Raw genomic sequence first — 27,539 nt, forward strand, 5'->3', positions numbered from 1 at the left:
CTTTCACCACTTCTATTTAACATAGTTCTTGAAACACTGGCCAGAGCAATTCGACGAAAGAAATTAAAGGCATACACATAGGAGAAGAACTCAAATTGGCACTATTTGCTGATGATATGATTCTTTACTTAGAAGACCCAAAAAATTCCACCAGAAAACTTCAGCAAAGTAGCAGGATATAAAATCAACACTCATAAATCAAATGCATTTCTGTATATCAGTGACAAATCCTTAGAAAGGGAAATGAGGAAAACTACCGCATTTACAATAGCCTCAAAAATAAACAAAATACTTGGGAATCAACTTAACAAAAGAGGTGAAAGATCTATATAATGAAAATTACAGAACCCTAAAGAAAGAATGGATCAAGGACCTAGGAATAAAACCAGAGACCCTGCATCTAATAGAAGAAAAACTAGGCCCTAATCTCCATCATGGGAGATTAGGCCCCAACTTCCTTAATAAGACTCCTTTGGTGCAAGAATTAAAATCAAGAATCAATAAATGGGATGGATTCAAACTAAAACGTTTCTTCTCAGCAAAAGAAACAATCAGTGAGGTGAATAGAGAACCTACATCTTGGGAGAAAATCTTTACCCTTCACACATCAGATACAGCACTAATCTCTAGAGTATATAAAGAACTCAAAAAGCTAAGCACCAAAAAATAAATAAAAATAAAATAACCCAATCAATAAATGGGCCAAGGACCTGAACAGATACTTCTCAGAAGATGATATACAATCAATCAACAAATGTATGAAAAAATGTTCATCATCACAAGCAATTAGAGAAATGCAAATCAAAATTACTCTCTTTTCATCTCACTCCAGTCAGAATGGTAACTATTATGAATATAAACAACAATAAATGTTGGTGAGGATGTGGGGAAAAAGATACATTCATACCTTGCTGGTGGAACTGCAGATTGGTGCAGCCAATATGGAAAGCAGTATGGAGATTTCTTGGACAATTGGGAATGGAACCACCATTTGACCCAGCTATCCCTCTCCTTGGTCTATACCCAAAGGACTTAAAAACAGCATACTACAGTGACACAGCCACATCAATGTTTATAGCAGCACAATTCACAATAGCTAAACTGTGGAACCAACCTACATGCCCTTCAATAGATGAATGGATAAAAAAAATGTGGCATATATACACAATGGAATATTACTCAGCAATAAAAGAGAATTAAATCATGGCATTTGCAAGTAAATGTATGGAGTTAGAGAAGATAATTCTAAGTGAAGTTAGCCAATCCCCAAAAACAAAATGCCAAATGTTTTCTCTGATAGAAGGAGACTGATTCATAGTGGATTAGGGAGGGGGAGCATGGGAGACACAGAAGAACTCTAGATAGGGCAGACGGGTAGGAGGGGAAGAGAGGGGGCATGTGGTTAGAAACGATGGTGGAATGTGATGGACATTATTATCCAAAGCACAGGTATGAAGACATGAATTGGTGTGAATACACTTTGTATACAGCCAGAGATATGAAAAATTGTGCTCTATATGTGTAATAAGAATTGTAATGCATTCTGCTGTCATATATAAATAAAAAAATTAACTTAAAAATAAAATAAATATTGAAGATACTTAGCCGGCAACTTTGCTTTAAATTTATCAGAAGAAAAGTTATTGGGGAAAATGGAAGCCATGGCATGGAAAAGTTACCAATTCAAATCCTTCTGTTTGTGCTTAAAAAAAAAAAAAAAGACTTTGGATTCTGCATGAAGCAAGAGTCTCAGAAGCTGAGTAACTCTAAGATCACATTGGGATACTTAAATTTCAGAGCACAAAAGGAAGTCATGTGAGAATTCTTCAGGAGAGAATAGTAGATATTTGGTTCCAATGAGTGATATTTGTCCAGTGTAGGTAAGTGCTTACTTAGAATTTGGAATAATGGGCTGCAGACATCAGCACTCTGACCCACTTCTAGAAGAGAGCTCATTCATCTACACTGTACCTCCCGGGCCAAGAGAATGAGATGCATAGGGAAGAATGGGACTCTGGCCCTCAGTGAGGATTTTTTAATCAGAATGGTCTCCAATGGCCGAGGTCAGCAACTGTCCATCTATTCTGTCCTGGGCTATTCCTTTACCACTCAGCCCTGACTTCTTTCATAAATTCTTGGCCTCAGCATCTATTGAATGGTTTCTATCTTCCCAGATCCTGACCTTAGTGAATGCACCCAGAAGCCAACATGCATATACTGCTCTTGCTGGATTATCTGCTGATACATATTTTGATAAACTCAGAAATACTCCTTGTGCTGACAGTGTAGCTCCCCTTGTAGATGAGGATCTGGAGTATTATATTGCCAAGAAAAAATGGCATTATAGATCTTCCTTTGTTTCCCTGTTTGTCTTACATAATGATACTACCTTACAACAGTTTGAGACTCCCCAAGTCAGAGTACTTACTGGCCAGTTTTTGATGTAACTATATCTGGGGTCACTGGAAACTTAAAAGAAGAAAGGGAAAGAAACGGTCTCATATGCCCCATACAGACATTTCTCTTTCTAGCTGCTCACTTCCAGAGAGTTTTGCCAAGTGAAAAATTCCAGAACATCAGGCTTTGACAGGACCCTTGAGATTTTATTAACCCCTAACTTTATAGTTTAGAATACTGAGAGCAGGAGAGATAAATTTTCTAAGCTTGGGATGCTCGAGAGTGTCTGAGCAGCGGCTGGTCTGGATGACTCCCTGCCCAGTGCTCTTCCTGCTCTCATGAGGCTGCATCTTTCAATCGTTCTTGCCGTAAGAACGTCATCAAGGCAACTTTGAACACGCACATTCTTAATGAGAAAAATTCTGCGCAAAATGTTACTTTGCCCAAGGACTTGGGTACTATTTTGAGGTCTCTCTCTGGTAATTTTCTGGGGAGGATGCTCTGTTTTTCAGCAAATGAGGAACTGGGTGACTGATGTCTGAGCTAGGGAGGAAGCACCTAGGGCGACAGCTTACGTAAAACCACAGTAGGCAGAAATTTCTAGCTTATTTTAACCTCTTACCCTTTTAAATAACTACATTTGTACTTCTGATACATGAAATGGTTAACTCTGTCGAAGGAGAGCTAGAGACAGTACCTAATCCCAGCTTGATGCAATTACTTTAACATGAATTTAAAATGAAATTAAAGTTAACAGTTTAAACTGATGTTTGAGGGTTTTAAAAAGATTTAGTTTCCTTTGGAACCACTGTGTTATTTGATCCAGTACAATCTTTTTGAGCTCCATGCATAACATCTTTACCCAAGTACCATTACTACCAGATTATGCCCATAGGTTGAGTTACAAACGTCTAAAAATCTTAAAATTATTAAGCTCAGATTAGAGTGTTCAAAGACTATGGTGTTATTTTAGTCTCCTGCCATATCCTCCATTTACTATAAACTTGTTATATTGGCATTCAAATAAAATGTCATAAAGCAAGTATGTAAGGAGGTGTTTGGGGTTTGTTTCAGGCCTCTGCGAGCCAAGTTTGCATGGCAACCAAGATGTATAACAGAAACACTCAAATGGTCTTCATAAAAAGAAATGCTGAGCAGAGCTCGTGTCAGGCAACTCTAAGTCAGGGCAGACTATTAGAGCTGGTCAGAGTTGCAACTGAGGGCACGGGTAGGGACAGCCTGTTATCCCGTGTTGTTCAGTGGAACTTCACGTCCCTTTTTCCTGTGGCCACCAAGTTCCAATGCCTCCGAGGTCAAGCCTCCAGAGATGAATTTGCAGACATTACAGTTGGAAGAATCCCTCCACACCATCTTAACCAAACCCCTTGTTTTATAGATGAGGAGATGGGGATCCAGAGCTAGGATTTGTTCAGCTTCAGTGGTCGGTTTGCACAGCAGAAGCACATGAGTCTGCTCTAACCGTGTCCCCTGTTTTTCCAATTGAGCATAAATTGCAATCATTCTGAGTTAGAATACAGAAAGCAAGTGTCGGGGCACAGGCTTCCATTTGGGAATTGCCTCTGCAGTACAGTAGGGAAAGTTGTTTTTTATTTCATTTTTTTGTTACGTATATCATGGACTTCCCAGATCCAGTAGCTCCCTCCCTAGAAGGTTCCCCTCATAAAATCAAGTCAATGGCACTTTGTTTCCACCGTGGAGAAGAGATTCATCAGAGCTGAATGAACTCCCATGGCACTCAGAGAAAGGGAGACTGTCTCCTTTGAGACTTTTTGCTTTGTGTTCCTGAAACCTGGATGAAGGATGCAAGAGAAGTGACCAGAACAAGGGGAGGTAGGATCCACAAATTGGGAACTTATGAGAAGTTTCAATGTATTAGTAACCACTGAAGAGGATGCATTTCTATGTGCACGGCACCAGAGCTGTCCATCCATTTCTAAACACTCTGACAGCCCTCAGGGTGTCTCTAACCAGCACTGATAAGAGACAAGCTGATTAAGACCTATGATAAATATCATCCATGAGTACCTCTGAAAACACAAATTGAAACAGGATGAGAAGCCAGAAAATCAATGTTTGGCACTACTGGGAAATGGTACTTCATTATAAAAGAATTTATTATATGCATGCCTAGAATTACTTTACAGGGTTATCAATTAGTCTCTTCTCTTACCTAAAGTTCTTCTATCATTTAGATTCTGTTTGAAATTTGTAGTTTCCAGTGATGAAGGAGATCTAACTGTCAATCAATTAAGATTTGGTCAGAGAAGCAGAGAAACTATGAGTGATATAGAATCAGGGATTTATTGTGGGAATTAGACCTTATACAGTTCTGAGAGCTGGTTATGCCATGTACATAAGACTCTGGTTATGCCATGTACATAAGACTCTTGAATCTAGCATTTTCCCCAAAGTTCATAGGGCCCATGGATGAATATGAAATGGGCAGAGGGGGGGACAAAGACAAGCTAGAACCCCATCTGTTTCTTTATGCCTCCAGTCTTAGGGGTGTGAGAGATGGAGGGTGGTAGAGGGTATGTTGGCACACTTTCCATAGAGATAGATGTTTGTGCACTTGATTTAGGGAGAAGAAGATTCTTTGGAAGCTGGAAAAGCTATGGGCCCAGCTGTGGCTTCATCTTCAAAGTGAGCCAGCTGATCATGGACAATGTTTGTGAGCTGTACCTGAAGCACACAGATCTTCCAAGTGTGAAAGGACTGTACCTTCACCTCTGCTTCCAATCTTAAGCAGATGCTTCTTGTGCCCAAGATTATCCTGGAACCATTCAGAGAAAGAAACTCTAAAAATGGACTTCAAGGTCAGCTAGGTTGACACAATACAAAATTACCACACAGGGCTGGGGTTGTGGCTCAGTGGTAGAGCACTGGCCTAGCATGTGTGAGGCACTGGGTTTGATCCTCAGCACCACATAAAAAAAAGTAAGCTAATAAAATAAAGTTTTAAAAAATTAAAAAAAAATCACCACAACAGCCCTAAAACTTCCACCATGGTGAATTTGAGATATAGTTGCAAATAGTTTGATGGTGTCAAACTTTTTATTTTAACAATTCTGATGTTGTATAATGGTATCTCACTGAAGATTTAACATACATTACTGGATAACTAATAAGACTGGGTACTTTATTATGTGTTAACTGGCCTTTGGGGTACCTTTTTTTTGGTGAAGCTCCCATTCAAGTCTTTTGCCCATTTTTCTATTTGGCTGTTTTGCTTTTTGTTGTTGTTGTTGTTGTTTTGTATGTGTTTTATACATGTGTTCTAGATACGTTTTTTTTTTCAAATATATTTATTAAGATATTCTCTCCCATATGTGGCATGCCTTTTTGACCTGTTAATGATGTCTTTTCATTATTAATTATAGTGTAGATACAATATAACATTTTTATTGGTCCATTTGGTGTCCCATTTAAGAAATCTTTTATTACCTCAAGATCACAAAGTTATTTACTTATGTTGTATTCTAGAAACCTTATATATTTACCTGCCGCAGTGCTTTACATTTATTTAGATATGTTTTGTCTGTTTCTCTAGCTGTTTTTAGTAGAAGGGCAATCCCCATAGCAGTTCATTCATCTTTCCTGTATAAAGGCAGGGGTGTGCTTGGCTTTTCATGTCTTTGCTCTGGGCAACTTAACCTTTTTAAAAAATGCCTTGAGAGGAAAATTGATGGGTGTTGGGAACCTCACATCTCTTCGGGGTCTTGGCTTCTCAAGTTCTGGCTGCCTTCTGACTCTCAAACTCCAATTGTTGTCTCCTAATCTCATGAGATTGCTAAAACTCTGCTGGATTCTCTACCGAGCAGCCATGCTCCAGGAGGCTTCAACCTGCTCCAAAAATGAGCAACTGAAGAAAAGAAATGTGATGGATAGTATGTTAGTGCAACTCTTTCTCTCTGAGTCCTTTGCCACCCGAATCAAAAATCACCTCCTGATGCCTTCACAAAGTTTTCTCTCCCATTTTATTTGGGTGTGATAGCCCTTCTATACTCTTTATGGTTCCAACAAATGTAGTCCGTGTAAATTGATTTATGCTCTTGCTGTTTTTGCTGATTCTAGCACTTTATGATTTTTTTTTCTTCTTTGTATACTGTTTGAGTTTCTCCAGAGAAACAGAACCAATGGGATAAATATTTGTATGTTTCTTTGATTACTTGTTTTAAGGAATTGACTTATGCAATTTTGGAGGCTGACAAGTCCAAAATTCTACAGGATGAGTTGGCTGGAGACCCAAGAGAGCTGGTGGTGTAGTTTCAGTCTGTAGTTTCAGCGGGCTCAAAAACCAGGAGCAAGTCAATGTCCCAGCTCAAGGGTAGTAAAAGAAAATATCCTATCATTCTTGGCAGATAGTCAGCTTTTTTGTTCTATTCAGTCCTTCAATGGATTGTATGAAGTCTACCCCTTCTAGAAACATCAATCTGCTTTGCTCAGGCTACTCATTAAATGGTAATCTCGCACAAAACAGCTCCCCAAACTACCCAGAATAACGTTTGACCAAATATTTGGATACTCTGTGGCCCAGTCAAGTTGATACTTTCAATTAATTTCCACAAATAATAATTATTGCCTGGGGGTCTGCCATTTAATAGGGAGGCTTACTTGTGGACTATTTGCCACGTCTTCAGTGAGGTTTATTTTTTCCCAAGGACTTTGTGTTTGCTTCTTTAGATAATCAGACCATTTTAAATTGAGGACATGGTTTGTGGGGTTTTGAATCAACCCATATTGTAAGACTTGGGGTACAACAACATCAAGGGCTGATTTGTAACAACCGCTTCCAAGACACATTTTACTTCTTCTTTGCTCTTTACTAAGACAGTTCTACGGGCTTGGAGGTGGTAGGCAGGCTTAATCTTTGTTCATTTATATGCTGAAGATTTATCACTCAGCATTTCAAGTTCCTAATTTTATAGTGAAGAAATTTTACTACTAAATCCTTTACCTTGGGTTATTGATGTTTTCTGTCCTTACAATGCACAAGGCTAAGAAAATTTAAACAAGTTTATTTGGTTGTGCAAATGGTCTTGTAGCTAAAATGTTTTACTTTCTTCATACTTCTTTGGTTTTCCATCTTTACTAATTTGGGGCTTGAAAAATTCTTACCATCTTACCAACTCCCAGCATGTGAAGTAAGTTTAAGAATACTTAATCAAATGTTTATATAGTTATATAGTTATTCAGGCTGTATATTTTATTTGTATTATATCATGTCATACATATCATATTGTAATATATCTATTACACAATACATATTATATATCATACTATATAATGTAATTCAATATTATGATTACATAATAAAATGCTTATATAAGGCAATTTTATATTATATCATATTACTTTATATTTTTATGGATCTGGCAAGGTGCCTGGACTGACCATCTTATAGAACATAACTAAAAATCTTGAACAAAATATTAAAAGTAAATCCATATTTAAGCCTCTCAAATTGAAAATCATTAACAGATTTTATAATCCTTATTTTTTATGAAGACAAATGCAGTTTCTCGCAGAGGTTAACTGATATTCTGCAATCCTATCCTCTCCCCCATCTTCCCTAGGGGCAACCTTATGATGGTCTGCCAGTATCCAAGTTTTATGTCTTTACATGTATGTATAAGAATGGACTCTTTAGGTACATTTTTCCTAGCTTTATTTTTTTTCTCTTACCATTACAGTTAAAAGAGAATCTATACCCTTGGCCTCATGTTTCCATATTAAACATCCTCCATCACAGTACCTCTTTACATTTTTACTCATTGCTTATCATGGGATGAGATGTGAATTACCTAAGAGGTGAGTTTGGAAAAAGCAATCTTGTTGGTCTCTGTCTGTGTTGGGCATAGAGCTTCTCTAGAATGTCAGCATTGAGTCCTGCCCTCCATCATGTGGTCAGAGTTCTGTTCTTTATGGAGAAGGCCCATGGGCCCATGACTGTGAACTATGTCAGGAAATTTTGCAAAACTGCATAATTCATGGAAAGTGCTAGGAACCTCATTTTGACTACAGATCTGAGCCATAGTCTTTCAATCAGTAATATTAACCATATCTATCTATCTACATATGTGTGTGTGTGTTTGTGTGTGTGTATGTGTGTGTGTAGATTTTGAGAAAGGAACATGATGTGAGGTGGAGATTGTTGATACATCTGGACAGATGGAGCTGAACTAAACTCCTGAGGTCCTGCATCAGACCAACACAGCAGTGATATTAGCACAGCCAATATATTAGCACTGTGCTTTGCAGAGAGAACCATCACACTGGGTCAGACCCTGCTGGGGAGGCACAGCTGAGACCTGTGTGTATTTATGAGATTGTCTTAAGGAATGTCAAATGATGGACACAGGGACCTAGAGAGGCAACAACCCCACCTTCTTCTTTTGATTCTACAAAGTCCAGGAGAAAGAACAGAAAGTAAGATTTTGGCACCCCTGACTTTGCAAACTAATATTTGCCATCTACGCAGATTCCTTTCGGATTTTAAAAAATGCATATCTCCATAGCAAATGGGTCCCAACCCCAGCCCAGATGTAGAACCAAGTCATTTGCTGCTGTGAGAACAGGGTGTATAGAGATCAGGACTCAGTAGACCGGGACCTGTTTCAGAAAGAGCAGTAGGTGGTCTGGAAGCATGTTCTGAAAGCATTTAGAGTCACTTTCCTGAGTGGACACAACATTACTGCCCTCAGAGGAGAGGGCAAGAATGCTTTGTTGGGATCAGTGGATGAGACCGCTAATTACTAGAAGCTGAACCTTTTCCTGGAGAGAAAAGGATGGTTTTGTCCACAGTCAGCAGAAGCCATTCTATCCCCAAAATCAGTGCACTCCTTAACCAGCTGCAGATGCCCATGTTCATCAACTTAGTCTTCAACTCAGTAACAAAATGTTTGGGCTCCTTCTTTCACTATGGCAGAGCATAATTTGCCATTAAGCTGCAAACAGATGATTCTGCACTGACATGAGGGAAACCCCTTAACTGCCTGTCACTGAACCAATTGACTGGTTTAATTAATATCTCCCACTTTTCTCTTTCTATTTGGGTTTTTATCAGCTTTTTATTATGAAAAATTTCAAACATATTCAAAAGTCCAGAGAATCATGTTACGAGCCCTTAAGTACCCTGAGAAGTGAAATTCCTGCATCAAAAGGTAAGTGCACCAGTGATTACATTGGATGTGACCGATTTCCTCCTGGTGGGATTCTTTAGATTATGTCTCCTCTAATAACAAATAAGAGTGTTTATTTCCTCACAGAACCAACAAAACATATATTGTCGACACTTAAAATGTTAGCTGAAATAATGAGTGAGAAATGGTTATCTCACTGCAGTTTAATATATATTTTCTTTCAATGAGTAAGGTTGAACAATTTTCAAATGGGTTGAAAGTTATGTGTATTTCTTTTATCTGTGAACTGGGCCATATCTCTGTACTATGATTCTACAGAGTTATTGACATTGTAATTCTCTTTGTAGATGTTCTTAATATATTAAGTATAAATTGCCATTCTTGTACATCAAGAGTCACATATTGACAGTTTGATAAGGTTGAACCCAACTTTAGATATGTGACCCTTTTATCATTCATGGAGTTGACAATATTGGTTACTCATATTTTTACTTTTCTTCTTTTCTCCTGAAAAAGTTTTTAAAATTATTTTAAGTAATCAAATTTATGTTTTTTCATCATTACTCATTACTATTGGATTTTGAGTCTAGGATAGTTTCTCCCATGGACACAGAATGAGGAAGTTAACTAAATTTGCTTTTAGTATTTGCTATGGTTTCACTATCATTTTAAAAAATATTTAAAATGCCTGACCATTTTGGACTTCATACTGATAATTTATCCTGGTATGTGGAGTGGGAAATAAATCCAACTTGACCTTTATCTATGTCCTTATCCAGTGAGCTTGATACTAGTTATTAGAAAATTCCTTGGCTCACCTGAGATGCCACTGCTACCACACAGTATTTTTAAAAAACAATTTCTGGAGATTTTATTCATTTCCATTAATCTGCTTATTCATGCACTATCTCAGGGAGCCATCTCTACATTGCTTGCTTTTTTTTTTCTTTTCCAGGTGCCTCCTAGACATTCTTACTTAATTATTCCTGCAAATTTATTTAAAAATCAATTTGTCTACCAGGCCCAGAAAATTGTTTTTCATGATCCCTTTTATTTTTATTTTTTGGTACAGGGGATTAAACCCAGGGATGCTTAACCATTAAGCCACATCCCCAGCCCTTTTTTTAATTTTTTGAGACAGGATCTCCCTAAGTTTCTTAGGGCCTAAGTCGCTGAGGCTGGTTTTGAACTTGTGATCCTCCTGCCTCAGCTTCTCAAGGTGTGGGCATTATGGGTGTGCACCATCATGCCTGGCTCATGATTATTGAGGTACACTTAATTTATAAATTATCTCAGGGAAAAGACCTGACGTATTTATGGTGCTTTCTTCCTATCTGAGAATTAGCTATTTTTCCATTTAATTCACTTTAAAAAGTTTTATGAACATTTAGTTCAATTTTGTGTATGTTTTGATTGATTCTGGAAAATTTTACACATGGGTACTTTAATCATTTATTTAATTAATGTTATTGGTTTTCCTAAATAGTGGTCTATTTTTTCACTATATCACCTAAGTGATACTTGTTTAGTATTTGAAGTTCTTTTTAAAGTTATGCTTTATTTTTCACTTACAAAATTTCCATATTGCTCATAGTAGTTTTTCCATTATCTCTTCATTTTGGGTTTTTCTGATATATATTAATATCATCTACAGAGACAGTGTATATCTTATTTAATTCTTATATTGCTAGTTGTTTCCGCTTTTTTAAATTGCATTTATTGATGCATCCAATAGACTGTTAAAAAACAGCAGAGATGAGCCACCTCTAGTTTGTTCCTGACTCGGGTAGAAAAAGTTCTATTGTTTTCCCTTTAACAAAGGTGCTGGATTTGGGGTCAAGATATATATAAGTGCATACATATGTCTATATCTATGTATCTAAATACTATTTATCTTTATCAAATTAATCAATTTTACATAAATGAGTATTTGATTGTTTTTAACATATCTATTCTTCTCTTAAACATGTCAATTGATACTCAGTGCATGCTTCATCCTCATGGACTTGTAGCTCACTAGGTGGACTGCAAGTTTGCCAAATTTCAATTATGTTTGTTCCCAATGTGCAAGTTGTGCTTGTTATTGTCATCCTACTATTTAGTTATTATATAAATTAGTGACATACTAGTTCAAAACATAATTATTCCGATGATAAATGACCAAGTCAAGCTACACTGCTAACAAAATTGCTGCCAATTTAGGTGAGAATACTGCAAAAGATTAGGGACAATTGTTAAAAAGAAAAAAAATGGATTCTGAACACAGATTACTTCCAAAGTGCCCTTGGTTCTCATGTTGCATTAAAGGAACAGGAAATGGTAGGTCATTCATCTGCATGGTTTATGTTCTATAAGAGAAACAACAAGCAACAATACTCAACAAAAAAGACTTGCTGACTGAATATACTGCATTACATTGTGTTTTCCAAAGATTGCCAGAACAATAGTTCTCATCCCTTATCTTTTTTTTTTTTTTTTTTTTTACTATATGATCTTGCCACTTCTCCATCAAGAATTGGAGTCTGTCCTCTCCCTGTGAGTCTGCAGGAACTTTTGCATCTGTCACAAGTACTTCTCCTCTGGGATTTTCATTTGGTTTTGAAGTATTGCTGCCACTGTTCCCCATCTTGTGCACAAAGATCACTACCATTAAAATGGGAAGTTTTACATAGAACGTATTCTGATCTTCAGCAGTTAGTTACTTTTTATAAGTTAGATACACATTTTTGTCTAACATAGATTTGTAGCCCTAAACACGCCAAAACTGAATGGTGAAAGAGTCAATGTAAAAATAAAAATAAAAAATGAGTAAGGAGTAAATTATGTATTTTCAGGGAGTTAAAACAACAATCATACAAAGAGGACTGGTTCCTGGCCACTGAAAGAATGAGACATACATTTCCAAGAATCCACTTGGTTTCATTTGGTGCAGCCAAGACACTGACATTTAAAAATAAAGACAAAACAAAACAAAAAAAAACAAAACAAAAAAAAGAAACATTTTCTGGGGTTTGCCATTCTAGAGATTCTTGCTTGAAATAAAGTTGGGTAGAAAAGTCAGAACATCACAAATATCTAGAGGTTGATTATAAGAGAAAATATAAGGCACCCATGTAAATTTAAATAAATAGCAAATAATTTTTAATATAAACATATTCTCATATGAATTAACATACTAAAAACATTTATTTTCTGAAATTCAAATTTAACTAGGTATTCTATAATTTTGTATCTTTATTTACCTATAATTCACATAGTACTTAATTCACCCAAAGTGTGCAATTCAATGGTGTTTAGTATAGGCACAAAATCATGCAAACATTACCATAATCTATGTTTAGAACATTTTTGTCATCCCCAAAGGAAACTAGTTAGTACCTATTAGCAGTCACACTGCCACATCCCCAACCTTAGTGCTAGGCAAACACTAATCTACATTTTGTACCACTAATTTGTATTTTGTCTGTGTACATTTGTCTATCTGGATATTTTATATAATTGAATCATAAACTATGCAGTGCATCTTGTGTTTTTATTTTTAAATCGGTACTAACGTAGAGCCAATGGTCTGAAGCAATGAAGAATAATTCTAACCAAAGAGAATTCATGAGTAAATAAATTCAAGGCAGCAGGTGGAGAGAGTGGCACTCTGAGATCCCAGAGAAGCTTATCTTTCCCACACTGCAGACTATTATTGTAGGGGACAAAACCTGAGAGCTGTTGGGCACTCTGGCTAGTTTAAGGGAAACATTATTTACTAAGGGAAGACTGAAGCAGCTTCAGAAGACCCAGAGAATCACACCAGTTCCTATGAAGTCTGGAACAACACCCAAAAACCTCACTGGACTGCTTGCAGGGGGAATCTCACCAACTCTCTGTCCAGACCCTGCAGGGCATCCCATGGACCCTGCACATGGGCTGCTGTTGCTAGGATCTCTGCCATCACTGCATCTGTCTTGGGCTTCCATCACGCCCTACTATCCTCCCAGACCACAAAAAGACTCCTGCACACCAGCATGAAAATGATGGGGCAAAAGCACAGATTTCATGAAGAGCCATCATCTTCGATTCTTGGAGTCTGAAGGTGGTGACAGCAATTACGGTAAGCAGGGTCATGACCCAATGCCCTGGCTACTTAAGATGAGACATATTTATTTCTAGCTCTGACCTAAGGGAGACAAGATTCATAATGTAGGGAATTACCAAACTGTAGGAGAGGCTTTCGAAAAGTCAGGGCTGCCCTAAATATGGCCTGCTTCCACCACAACTACTATGACCATCTCTCTCGATGCTGTTCAGGAGGATACAGAAATGGCTTCTGGCCTTGAGGAAGGTGAAATCAGCTAAGAGAATGACACTAGGCAACTTTCTCACGGAAGCACATCATCCCAGGCCCCAAGACTGAACAAAAAACATCTCTGAGCCCAATAATGAAGGCTAGCTTATGATACTCATAGCCCTTATTTGGTGGATCTTCACTCCATAGTATATAAAGAAGTTATTAAAATTCACCCAAATTTCCTACTAAATATAAATTCTGCCAACAAATACCTTTGAAAATTTCTTTACAATTTTTCTTTCAAAACTATTTTTGCTTTCAGTGGTTTCTTCAATTTAGTGAGTGAATCAATTATCACACAAGCTCAAGAATTTTTGTAAAGTAAGAAAGCTGGGCATACAATTTCTATCAAGTATAATGATTTTTTTTTTCTGGTATCATCAAATTTAGCAACTAAAACATTTGACAGAGTGTAAATATTTCATAGACACTCATTAAGAAATCATTCCTTTTGATCTTTCATTCTTCTATTTGTCCTTTAAATATAAATAATAATCTTATATTCCAATTCTTTAGTCCAATCATTAAAAAACTTAACGGGTAAAATTATTCTGTGAGGATACTTCTATACTAACTTATCTTTGAGTTTTGGTGGAAAAGAGAGTTTTAAAAGGTCAGAACCCAGCTACAAACCACAGCTACACAGATCCCAAGAGGTTTTTCTCAAACTAAGAACTCCTTTTCTCTCTTCTCTGGTCTTCCGGTGTTTTGGTCAGATTTTCACTGCTGTGACTAAAGGACCCTACCAGCACAGTTATGGAAGAGAAAAGGCTTGTTTAGGGGCTCACTGTTTCAGAGCTCTCAGCCTATGGACAACAGGCTCCATTCTTCGGGGTTCGAGGTGAGGCTGAACATCATGGTAGAAGAGTGTGGCAGAGGGAAGCAGCTCATATGATGACCAGGAAGCAGAGAGGGCCACTCACCAGATTCAAATATATAGCCCAGATCTACAACCCAAATGCCTACCTCCTCACCACACCCTACCAGCCTGCAGTTACCACTCAGTTAATCCCATTGGGAGATTAATTCAGTGATTGGGTTAAGGCTCTCACGACCCAATCATTTCTCCTCTGAACCTTCTTCATTGTCTCACACAGGAGCTTTTGTCTCTCTCGGTGGACATTTGTCTCTTTACGCCTATGTACACCTCCCACCCAATCCTTAACTTTGGGATAAAGAAAATCCCATCGGAACTCCTCCTCGAAGGGAAAGATAAGCACTGACTGCAAGGGAGTTGAAGACAGTTCATTACAGCAACACAAAACAAAGAAGGATGAGCAGAGATGCTCACCTTACTATGAAAAACGTTGGAAAAAAGTTTGCAAATACATTGTAGAAGGACATGATAGCAGTGATGACTTGAAGATGATAAATGAGAGACATTGTATAATGGCAGAGAAGGGGCCCAGCCTCCTGCAAGGCCCCATAAGTGAGATGTTCAGACAACACAATAAGGTGCAAAGGGTGAGGAGCTGTGGAGCTGAGAAGACACAACAAAGACCAAAGTGCCACATTACAGGAAATAGAATTAACCCCCAGCAGCATGTTACAGCATGAGCACAGTCTAAAACTGAACTGTTGGCACATAGAAAAGGCTGGAAACAATCTCGATGAATATGGAGGAAAAAGATTAAGATATTAAAGCAATTAGAATAGGGTTCCACAGTCTAATCCAAGGATGATTAGAGTCTCTGAAGAAAAGAATACAGTAAGTGAAAAACAAAATGTGTTGAGAATCTCAACAGAAGAGCTATTCAAAGGATTAGGTAAGCATTGAGTCTATTGATCAAAAGTTACACCATCTGGAAAAAAAAAAAGACAGATATAGAGTAGTTGGTACTATTCCAGAGCTATTGAAGGTAATGGATTTTAAAGAAGCATTAAAAACTAAAGACATAAGATGACAAAATTAAGATAAATACATGTACATATGTATAAACGTTTATGCATTTGTATTTAATATACTAACATTTATTATTATATACTAATATCACATTTACTAATATTATATATTATTTAAATAAAACAAGCTAATTTCTTAAAAGTTTTTATAGATTAAATAACAAAATCTAAACTCAAATAAATATTACATACATGAGGAGCATCTAAAGCAAACAACAGAAGCATTGAGAATATAAACTGGACAGAAACATACCATACAAACTGTACCCAAGTTATAGAGAAATTCACCCATATTTTCATCTGGTTTTGTATAATTTTTTGGTATTTTTTTTTACACTTAGAACTCTAATTCATTTGGAATTTATTCCTGTGGACATCATGAGAAATGGATCTAATTTTGTCTTTCCCAAGTAGCTTTTCAGCTTACCTAGCTTCATCATTGAGAATTTCCATCTTTGTACCAGTGAGCTCAGGAACCATCAGTATCACATGTAGTTCCAATTATTTGCATAGTTCTAGCTATTCTATATATTTCTATTTATTATCAGATTCCAGATTTTCATATGATTCCATCTATTTCATATAGTTCCATCTATCTCATAGTCTGGATTACCATGCATTTCCAAACTTTTTATTCTTACTTTGGATTTTTCTGTCTATTCACACTATTACCAAGCTGTTTTAATTGTGAAAACCTTGTAATATGTTCAGTTACCTGAGGAACAGGCCCTAACACACTTAACTCCCCATTTTCAGTATTTTCTCTCTTGCATATTTGTTTCTCCATACACATTTTATCAATTTGTCTAGTTTTCATTGGGATCACAAGAGTTTTATAAATTAATTTAGGCAGAACTGACATCTTGATGACTTGAAGTTAGCCTAAGCAAGAAAGAATAATATCATTCTATTTATTCAAGTCTAGATTTTGAACATTTGTCTCTTTACTCCTATTTTATTCTTTTTGTTTTTGTATTTTGTGGGGTTTTTTTTGCTATATTAAGTGGGATTTCTCTCTTCTATCATCTCTTATAACTGGATATTATTTGTACGTATGAAATCTATTATTTCCTTAACTAAAAAAGCATCTTAGTATGTGATGGGCTGAGATTTGTTCTCATTCCCAAATATACTGTGGGCAGGTAATTATCATCACTGAGTCCTTGATGAGAAGGAAGAGTTGATTGAGCTAGCATTTCCAAGTTAAGGCACAGAACTCAGGCCTTTGTTGACTCAGCAATGGTTGACTTATACTGATTATGAAAATATCTAAAACTCAAGCATATGTAGTGACAATAAGTCATGAACTTTTCTGACTATATGATATCTGATCTATTTATCAGAGGATATGAAGTTCAAGAATACTTTTCACAATGTATCTCTATTAAAATGGTATTAATATAAATTTGGTCTGGAATTTTTTTCCACAGTGCTCTTTTATATTTTGATTTCAGTAAAGCTTCCTGTATTAGTTTCCTATTCCTAGTATATCTAGCATACACATGGAGCTTTAAAGCCACACATGCTTATTCTCAGAATCTACAGGTTAGAAGTCCAAGATCAGTCTTAGTTCAGGGCCTAAGTACACACCGCACATAATACCAACTCTATCTTTTCACCGTGGTCCTTTGATACTTCAATTCAAAAAACTAAATAACTTTTAAATGGTGGTTCATTAATATCCTATTTCATTTGAGCATAATTGGACCTCAAATGAATAAATAAAATTTTTCGTAACCCAAACTGGTCCTGGATTTTACCAACCTCATAAGGGCACATCATCCAGGAAGCCATTTATCAACATTGCACCCATGCATGCCTCTGCTGTTCTCACCCCCAGCTTCTCCGTGTTCATCTTGATGCTAGAGTTTACTTGACAGCCAAGATGGGCTTCATGCATTTAGTTCTGACATTAGCTTTGCAATGTCCTAAATTAATATCCCACCACTACTTAATAAAAACATTTGGGGCCCATGTATATTTGCAAAAGAAAATACCTGTTTTTTTTTAACTGTAGTCTGTAATTATATTGGACTTTCATACATTATTCCTGCAGAATGGCAGACACAGTTTTCAGCTCTACTATCTTAATCTACCCCATAAACAACTAAGCTGCTGCAGGGCACTGACTTATTAACATTGCTGAACCTGATATTTAAAAATTGCATTGGTTATCTACCCCTTGAATTCCACAAGGATCATCTAATCTTTCATGCTGCATCATATTCTTGTCTATTTAGCCCTGTCCACATCCCAGTAACTATTCTCTTGGGGAAACATGTCATCAAAGAAACTCTCTTTCATGGTGTGGTCCCATTTTTTAAAAAAATCTATTTTGCAAGTTGAGCTTGCAAGTCTGTCTGCCAGCATACCCATTCCTACATCTGCAATTATAATTGAATCCACACAGTTAGATTTAATCATACAATCTCATATAATACATTGCTTGTCATACTTTGCTGCTACATTAAGCATATGTAGCTTACAAGCTACTGTGTTTTTAGCAATTATTTTTGGGAAACAATTTTATTGATATCTACTATACTGTTTCCCTTCAAGATTGATCTAGTTGATGTGTGTGCACACTTACAAACACATGCAAAATAAATAAGTTAGAGTAGTTTTGTTTTCATAGAACTTGAACTATTCCTGGTTCATTTTTTTTTAATTTAGCAAGAGACTTTGAGGAATTAGTTTTATCCTAATCCTGTCTTGATTTACATGTAGAACAAAAGTATCTACTAAACACCACTTACTGATTTTAGAATTAAAAGTCTAATAGAGATGACATACTGTTAGATAGAAGGTGCTCTGTTAATCTATGTCTTCATGGTCATTCTAAATTCTTATCAGGCATGTTACTCTGTCCTCATCAGCATTTGCCTAGAATATCTAAAATGGCTAGAACTTAGTGATCGAAAAAAGCTCAATTGAGCAAATAGGTATTGAGGGATCAAGGGACTCTTTCTAGCATCATGAGCTTCTAATTTGCCTAGGATTTTCCAACAAAGCATCTTAACACTTTTTCTCATTGAGTTGGGCTGAGACATAGCAAAGATTCTACTAGTTTGGTACAGATGCTCTCAGTTAGCCAGTAAATAGTATCTGTGTAGTAGCAGAATGGCCTCCCAGCCTTCCTCCCTCCCACCCTGAGCAATAGCCCTCCCTGAACCCCTCATCTCCCATTTCCCTTCCCACAAACCATTCTGTAGAATGACTTGGGCCTCTTTCCTGGTGGACAGTGGGAGTGTTTTGTCTGCATCTAGTCAACAAGTGTGATGGTGGCATGTCTTTTAATGTCTCAGAAGCCCAACAAACCTAGATGACATTCTGTGTAGCCTCAGGTTCTGTCTCCCTTGAGGCTACACAAACCCCAGAGGAACCTTTTAATATTCACACATATTTTATAAATAAATACAGGTTATATTCATATCTGATTCTGAATGAAATCATAAGTGTAACACCATGAATATTACTTATTTAAATAGAAAAATCCCCTCATACATAAATAAGAAACATTGAAAGAATATAATCATCATCAAACGCAACACCAAATATAATTCATGGTAAAAACTCGCATCAACTGTATGCTGCAAACATGAGATACTATTATAATCCAGTTGTGTAAAGAGACTTGAGTGACTATGTGGACAGCGTGAGCCACACTGACCAGCAATCGTTGTCATAATCTACACACTTTGGGTTGAATAGGTAACGAGAAATAGAAACCTGTTAATAATTTCCCAGTAGTTTAGATTCCAAGATATTCTGTGTTTGTAGGAGACACTTGGTGATCTGGGTACATTTACTGAGCAAAGGCATGTGTTGGCAAAAGCAGCTTTTAATTCCAAGAAGTATTCACCAGAAAATGTCAACAAATTGTCACTAAACAATATGTTAAAGATTTCACAGAAAAAATTGTAAAACCTATTGTTAATTTCTGTGTGAATACCACTGCCATTGTAAAAACTAAAACAAAACACACCCCCCACATCATCCAAAAAATAATTTTTCATCAAGCAATAAATCACTGAAAAATTGCAAAACTTCACTGTTTAAAATTAATTTTAGTTTGACAATGCAATTAGCATTTTTTCTAAAGTTGAGGTCAAATGTGAAAATGTTGTCCGACTATGTAAACCAAGACGACAGATTGAATATACTGTGCATACCTTACTAAATTCCAAAAGGGGGAGAGGGCACATAACAGGAGCTGCTCAAAATTTGTTTGGTATGGAAACCTAGCTTCTATTTTGGTTGTAGATGGGAGGAGTTAAAAAATGGTTTGGAAGGAGTTAAAAAAATGGTTTGCTGTCATGGCTATCTCTTCAATATATTTAAATGGAGATACTTCTTATATGTCTAGACATGTAACTGTCTTCCTTATCTACTAAAGCCAGTTGTGAATTATTCCATCTAGGATATTGATGAGGTTCTCTGAATCAGTAAAATTATCTAAAACTAAGAATGGGGAGAACAAAACCATTTGCACCAGTTTGACAGAAATTCTTTCTCCAACTGCTAATCTCTCATTCAGCATCAAGCCCTTCTGCCACAGAGCTTGGCTTACTGTTTGCTTTTTCTGGTGTTCTTCAATGTCTGCACAGGCTCCATGAGGTGGCATTTGCATGCCCATGAGGGCCTCTGAATCAGCTCCCCCAGGGAATTTAGGGCTTGGGAAACAAAGTGAGTAAGTCTAAATCGTCCATCAACTGTGCAAGACCAAGGTGATGTTCACGTGTGTTGGATGTCCATGGCAGTTACGGCAGCTGAGGTCCTGTCGGAATCTGGGAACCTGTGAAACCATAATATCTTAGTAATTCCACAGTGAAATTCAGGTGGAGTCTCCCAACCACACCAGAATTGTGTCAATTTCCTTAACATGTTCCAGTTGCACAAAATGCTAATTAAAGGCTCTCATTATGAACTGATATAAATAGTCACCATGTAGCCTATTATAGGTATGGGTGGTAAAACAAACAATGACATGACAGATGATACATGTTAATATAAAGAAATTCTATAGTGATGTTTCTGTAACACTGTAACCTCTTCAAACACCATTAGGAAATAAAAGGGATGCTGATGGCGAAGGTGATGCACCCTCCAGCTTGTGACTTTTCACCTTAAAAAGGCCCCAAGCACCTCCAAAGAAATTACATCACAGATGAGTTGAGGCAACAAAACCATTAATGGGAGTTGGTTTCCTAACTGCCCCAGGCATTTGGAATTCTGCACCTTAGTGTCAAGCAATAGCGTCTGTCACCAATAAAATTCTCCTGAGTTGAGGTGATCCAGGGAAATTGACTACACAACAGAGTGTGTGTGTGTGTCTTCAGAAGTCACTATTTTGTCCTTATGCACTCAAGTTTAAAAACAATTTTGACTCTGTGGAAAATTAAATTTGAAAGATATTATTTTTCACTAAGAGATAAGTCAACCACACATCAAAATAAACCACGTAATACAAAATAATACAAGTAATCTCTTGGCAATCAAATGAGCACATAAATTAATTAAATTACACAATGGCAAACCATCTCTTATTTCCTTGTCTCTTCATTCTCCTAATACAAATCCCAGGTGATTATTCAGAAATGCTACCTAAAGAAGCTTATGTGGCAACCAATCCTGTCAAGAGACCTTGACATACACATGTAAATTGACCGATAACTTTGAGAAAAAAATTTACATTCTATTAAATTACAAATCACTATGTAAAAATGGCAAATGATATCTACATATTCAGCCTCTGGTAATTCTGTAAAGTGAATTCACACTTGTACTATAGTAAAAGCTTTATAGGGTTTATCTCATTTACTGTTTTTAATCCTATAGGATGGATGCTATTATTTTCCCAAGTAATTCAGGCACATTGGGGATACAATGGTAACAAAGGGTTTGCCCCGCTTTCATAGAATTTCCAGTCTGGTGTGGGAAATGAACAGAAATCACTAATAACAATCAATTTAATGAAACAGGGTTACATGCCATAGAGGAAAATTCCTGAGATGCTTCAGAACATATAAGAAGGGGGCTTGGTGGGTCACAAAGGATTGGTCCAGAGAAGTAATATTTGGGACCTGGAGTATAACTAGGATTCATGTAGACAAGTGGAGGTAGAATCCCTTCCTAGGCAGAAAAATGACATGCAGTGTTGGGGAAAAGGAAGGACATGGGCATGAGATATTTAGATGTTGATAAAACTAGAGTCAGAAGCAAATGTGGGCTGCCTAACATCACACCCAACACTGTCCAGCATCCATAGCTGGCTCTTAGGCATTAACTAAAAAGGAGAGAAAAGGAAAAGAGAAGAAAAAGAAAAGGGGAACAGAAGAATAGGAAAATCAAGAAGAGTGGTTAATTATTTTGCCCAACGTCACACAATCAGAATTCAAATTTGGCAGGCAGATTCCAAAGCTCACATCTGGATAAAGCATAAGCTTTGGAGTTTATGCTCCAAATATGATACTAAAATTCATCTCCCTAAGGCATTTCATTTAAAATTTTGTAGATGCTTCTATTTATTTTAATATTTATTTTCATTTTTTTTCGGCGGATACAACATCTTTGTTTGTATTTGGTGCTGAGGATCGAACCCGTGCAGCACACATGCCAGGCGAGCGAGCTACCGCTTGAGCCACATCCCCAGCTGATGCTTCTATTTATTAATTACAAACAAGTAATTTTTAAAATGACATTTAATTTTTTAAATGACATATTATGGAAGTTTTCAAACATGAAAGAGAAACAGTATAATGGACATTCCTGCAACTAACCACCATCCATTCTTAACATTTATCAGTATTTTCCTAATGAAATGAGTTTAATGATGTAACCTCAGGATAAAAGAGAAATTAATGAGAACAGTATTTTATCACAAAGTAGTAGTGTCTTCTGACAAAGATTATTATCTGCAAGTTCCATATTGAAGTACTGCAAATAACTCCAAGCTACAGGTGGTTTGAGAGACAAACCATATTATCTGCACATTGGGTTCAGTAAAAAAAGAGAAGGAGGAGAAGAAGAAGGTTATTAGTAATATTTGCCACATTCCCACCTGCTACACTAGGCTCCAAAAATGGGGATGTCCTCATCCTCCACTTAATAAGGTAGGAAAGTGCAGTATTTGGTAGGATCTTCTGCAAGATTGAGTGTTCCTTGGTGCAAAATTGACATTTAGCTGGATGATGGCATAAGTGAATATCCAAAAAAGCAAACCTGCTTTTGTATATGAACTTCTATGTGATTTCAAAGAAGGTCCCGTAGGTGCATTTCAGGAGAGATTTTTGACATGTAGAAAATGTATTTTGCCTTAAGGTTGTTTGTAGCATAAATATTAGAAAGTGCTGTGTAATCTTCATCAATAAATGAATGTTTTTAAATGTTATAGCTATCTGTCTATCATCTACCTCTCCATATTTCTGTATCTGTCTATACATACACACATGACCTCAAATACATATAATTAACATGAATTTGACTTTATCTACTTGAAAGAGAGAAAAATTATGTCATCCATCCTGTCACCCTCCTCACAAATGTTTGTTCTGATCTCATAGGATGACAATTTTCATGTCACTCAAAATATAAACATCATATTAAAATTACCCAACATGCAAAAAACAAAACTTGAATATTGGCTCAAAAGGAAATCAATTGAGTTCTACTTTGAGATAAACCAGATGTTGGAAGGAACAAATAAGGATTTTTAAGTTGTTATTATAACTATCCTCAATGAAGTAAAAGAACAAACTCTCCATGAATAAAATATTTCAGCAGTGAAATAGGAAATTAAATAATATAAACAGAAACAAAAGAGGAAATTCCAGGCCTGAAAAATACAATTTAGGCAGATCAAAGAGCTGAAAGGACATGGCAGAAGGAAGTATTCCTACACTCCAGGACAGCGCAACAGAAATTAACCAAGAACAGAGAAAAGGAGCAGGGCTGAGGGGCTTGTTAGATAACATCAAACAGCTCAAATAAAAACTTGACCAAAGGCGGCAACAAGATACTAAATGAACACCAAGACTCCTAATCCCAAAGAAGCCCTTGCTGAGACACATCAGTGTTGAGCTGTCCAAATTGTTCACATCAGCTCATTTTAATGTACCTCTTTAAGACCCTGACAAATCAATTGGTCGCAAAACTAGTGAGAACATAGAAAATGTGACCAACAAAATTAAAAATCTGATCTGATAGGCACATAGAAAATCTTACCCACAAATAAAAAAATAATTATATGTGTGTGTATATGTGTATATACATATACACACAAAACAATTATAAAGATTAACCAAAATTTGAGTTAAAAGACTCTAATACCGTAAAACCTAGGTATGATAGATCACATTTTCTAATCACAATTCTCCTAAATTGGAAATTGATATTTAAAAGATAACTTTAAAATTTACATATGTAAAAATTTAAAAATACACTCTTTTTTTGTCTTTTTTTATTATTAGTTGTTCAAAACATTACAAAGCTCTTGACATATCATATTTCATACATTTGATTCAAGTGGGTTATGAACTCCCATTTTTACCCCGTATACAGATTGCAGAATCACATCGGTTACACATCCACGTTTTTACATACTGCCATACTAGTGTCTGTTGTATTCTGCTGCCTTTCCTATCCTCTACTATCCCCCCTCCCCTCCCCTCCCCTTCCATCTTCTCTCTCTACCCCATCTACTGTAATTCATTTTTCTCTCTTGCTTTTTTTCCCTTTTCCCTCACTTCCTCTTATATGTAATTTTTATAAGGATGAGGGTCTCCTTCCATTTCCATGCAATTTCCCTTCTCTCTCTCTTTCCCTCCCACCTCTCGTCCTTGTTTAATGGTAATCTTCTTCTCATGCTCTTCCTCCCTGCTCTGTTCTTAGTTGCCCTCCTTATATCAAAGAAGACATTTGGCATTTGTTTTTTAGGGATTGGCTGGCTAGCTTCACTTAGCATAATCTGCTCTAATGCCATCCATTTCCCTGCAAATGCCATGATTTTGTCATTTTTTAGTGCTGAGTAATACTCCATTGTGTATAAATGCCACATTTTTTTTTACCCATTCATCTATTGAAGGGCATCTAGGTTGGTTCCACAGTCTAGCTATTGTGAATTGTGCTGCTATGAACATCGATGTAGCTGTATCCCTACATCTACAGCTGTATCTTTTAAGGTCTTTGGGGAATAGTCTGAGAAGGGGAATAGCTGGGTCAAATGGTGGTTCCATTCCCAGCTTTCCCAGGAATCTCCATACTGCTTTCCAAATTGGCCACACCAATTTGCAGTCCCACCAGCAATGTACAAGTGTACCCTTTTCCCCACATCCTCGCCAGCACTTGTTGTTGTTTGACTTCCTAATGGCTGCCAATCTTACTGGAGTGAGACGGTATCTTAGGGTGGTTTTAATTTGCATTTCTCTGACTGCTAGAAATGGTGAGCATTTTTTCATGTACTTGTTGATTGACTGTATGTCCTTCCCTGAGAAGTGTCTGTTCAGGTAGTTGGCCCATTTGTTGATTGGGTTATTTGTTTTCTTATTGTTTAATTTTTTGAGTTCTTTGTATACTCTGGATATTAGGGCTCTATCTGAGGTGTGAGGAGTAAAAATTTGTTCCCAGGATGTAGGCTCCCTATTTACCTCTCTTATTGTTTCTCTTGCTGAGAAAAAAAACTTTTTGTTTGAGTAAGTCCCATTTGTTGATTCTTGTTTTTAACTCTTGTGCTATGGGTGTCCTATTAAGGAATTTGGAGCCCGACCCCACAATATGTAGATTAGAGCCAACTTTTTCTTCTATCAGACTGAGAGTCTCTGTTTTGATCTCAAGCTCCTTGGTCCATTTTGAGTTAACTTTTGTGCATGGCGAGAGAAAGGGATTCAGCTTCATTTTGTTGCATATGGATTTCCAGTTTTCCCAGCACCATTTGTTGAAGATGCTATCCTTTTTCCATTGCATGCTTGTAGTACCTTTGTCAAATATAAGATAGTTGTAATTTTGTGGATTGGTCTCTGGGTCCTCTATTCTGTACCATTGGTCCACCCGCCTGTTTTGGTACCAGTACCGTGCTGTTTTTGTTACTATTGCTCTGTAGTGTAGTTTGAAGTCTGGTATCACTATACCACCTGTTTCACTCTTCCTGCTTAGAATTACTTTTGCTATTCTGGGTCTTTAAAAAATACACTCTTAAGTCATATGCTCAAGAGGAAAATAATGCTACAAATAATCACCTATTTAGAACTAAGCAACATAAAATTATACTATATCAAGACTCACGTGTGAGTTGCAATAAAATTGTACTTAGATGAAAATTTATTTTAAATAAATTTATTTAAAAACAAGAAAAAACATTATAAATACCTGAAAAATAAAATCTATAAAAAGAGCAGAAAACTCAAACAAAATAGAAGTAAAGAAATACTGAAGCAAATTTTTACCACACTTATATCAGATACAACACTAATTTCTAGGATATATAAAGAGCTCAAAAATCTTAACACCAAAAAAAAAAAAAAAAGCCTAATCAACACATGGGCCAAGGAACTGAACAGACACTTCTCAGAAGATGATATACAATTAATCAGCAAATATATGAAAAAAGTTCAACATCTCTAGCAATTAGAGAAATGCAAATCAAAACCACTCTAAGATTTAATCTCACTCTAGTAAGAATGGCAGCTATTAAGAATACAAACAACAAAAAGTGTTGGCGAGGATGTGGGGGAAAAGGCACACTCATACATTGCTGGTAGGACTGCAAATTGGTGCAGCCACTATGGAAAGCAGTATGGAGATTGCTTGGAAAACTGGGAATGGAACGATCATTTGACCCAGCTATCCCACTCCTCAGTCTATACCCAAAGGACTTAAAAAGCAGCCACATCAATGTTTATAGCAGCACAATTCACAGTAGCTAAACTTTTGTGGAACCAACCTAGATGCCCTTCAGTGGATAAATGGATAAAGAAAATGTGATATATATACACAATGGGATATTACTAAGCATTAAAAGACAATAAAATCACAGTATTTGCAGGTAAATGGATGCAGTTGAAGAATATAATGCTAAGTGAAGTAAGTCAGTGCCAAAACCCAAATGCCAAATGTTTTCTCTGTTATAAGGATGCTGACTCATAGTGGGGATGGGGAGGGGAGCTTGGGAGGATTAGATGAACTCTAGTTAGGGCAAAGGGAGAGAGGGGGGATGTGGGTAGGAAAAACGGTGGAATGAGATGGACATCATTATGCCTTAAGTACACGTATGATGACACAAATGGTGTGACTCTATGTTGTGTACACCAGAGATATGAAAATTGTGCTATATATGTGTAATATGAATTGAAATGCAATTGCTGTCATATATAACAAATTAAAATAAATTAAAAAAGAAATATTGAAATAAGAAATTAATAAGACTAAGAAAATCAGTATAATAGAAACGATCAGGATAAAATATTTTCATTTTTAAGAAACTTAAAGGTGGTAAATTTCTAACAAAATGAAATAATAAAAGATAGACAACAAATAAACAGTAATAAAAATGAGAAGGTAAACATTTCTAGCTTCAGGGTAGATATAAATAATCTTAGAAAGTTTCTAGAAATAGCTTTCTTCCACTAATTTGAAAATTGTGATAATATAAACTACTTTCTGTAAAAATATAAATGAAAATAATTTAATAAAGACACTATATATATACATATTTATAAATATTTCAACAGACTAATAACTATTGA

The sequence above is a fragment of the Marmota monax genome, unplaced genomic scaffold (assembly GCF_021218885.2).
Source record: "Marmota monax isolate L192 unplaced genomic scaffold, Marmota_monax_Labrador192_F-V1.1 WCK01_AAM20220418_F8-fsc00010, whole genome shotgun sequence".
NCBI lineage: Eukaryota > Metazoa > Chordata > Mammalia > Rodentia > Sciuridae > Marmota > Marmota monax.